This window comes from Macadamia integrifolia, chromosome 13 (genome assembly GCF_013358625.1).
Source record: "Macadamia integrifolia cultivar HAES 741 chromosome 13, SCU_Mint_v3, whole genome shotgun sequence".
NCBI lineage: Eukaryota > Viridiplantae > Streptophyta > Magnoliopsida > Proteales > Proteaceae > Macadamia > Macadamia integrifolia.
In genome coordinates, this window is record NC_056569.1 from 9,434,354 (window position 1) to 9,435,573 (window position 1,220).

The 1,220-nt window shown below is 40.9% G+C and overlaps 1 pseudogene; it reads left to right on the forward strand.

Annotated features, from left to right (window-relative positions):
• Positions 1–127: 127 nt before the first annotated feature.
• On the forward strand, positions 128–1,001 carry LOC122058986 (annotated as a pseudogene).
• The last annotated feature ends 219 nt before the right edge of the window (positions 1,002–1,220 follow it).

Below are 1,220 nucleotides of genomic sequence, written 5' to 3' on the forward strand. Positions count from 1 at the left end.
AAAAAAAAAAAAAAGGATTCAGAAGTTCAAAAGGGAATCCCTCCCTCTTCTCCTTCCGTTTTTAAGTGGTAATGGAGTGGTTTTGGTTAGGCCTACTTAAGCTTAAATTTGGTTCAGTACAAAATCAATGGAGCTGATGTTGGTCCTGAACAAGATCACTGGAGCTGATGTCGATGTCCAGCCATATGCCTTCACTACAAAATCTCTCTTTGTTGGACATACAAATTTTAAGTGCTTAGGACACCAAATGATCGATACACTGGGCATTTCGGATTGATTTTTTGGAAGATTTCAACATAACTGAGATGTGCAGTATCACAGCTCTAGGCCATTTACACGCCATGGATAGTATGCAACAAGACTGATTTGCAGAAACTGAGTGGACTTCCAGAGGAAGACATGAAATTGATCATGGGGATGAAAGCTTTTTTTTTTTTTCATAGTTAGGCCCCAAGGAGAGTTTGAACTTATGGCCTCTTAACTTTGAGGTGTTGGGTCTTTTCCAACTGAGCAACCCCCTTGGTGTGAGATGAAAGTTGAAGCCATGGAGACTTCGGCAAGTCAATGTGGTGATGCTACTAGCACTCTTGGCCTTCTTTTTACCATGAGCGCCTTGATTGATGATGGGATGACCGCTGTGAAGAATGCAGCTTGTGATATGTTATTGAATCAGAGGGTGAATTTGAACATTGAATCAAAGAATATATATGATTGCTTGAACCAGTTTCGTGTTGCAGTCCCCAGACCGGACCAGAAAGAGAGGTCCCTTGGTATACATCGGGCAGTTTTGGCAGCCAAAGCTCAGACAGCTACCAAAATGAAGAGCAAACTTGAGAAGGATTTGGCGAAATGCCCCCAGGGGCCAGGGGGAGGTTTTTATTCATCTATGACTTGAGTAAGCACTGCATCTTACCCAAAAAAAAGTGAAAAGAAGATAAACTGCCTGAGATAATTGATGGGTACAATGTCTTGACTTTATTGATTCAGAGATCTTACAATAGCTTGAAGTATTGGAGATAGATATGGAGCGAAGACATGAATGAACAAGAAGCAAATAATGATGATGATTATGATTTGGATTAGGGAGATCAAGATTGGCCATTTGATGCAGTAACACTTCCCTGGACTGACTAAACCGATTGGTGGGGATGAATCGGATCCAAAGTAGGGTCAAAAACTTTATTTCAAAAGGCTGAGATGGATCAATAAACTTAAATCTG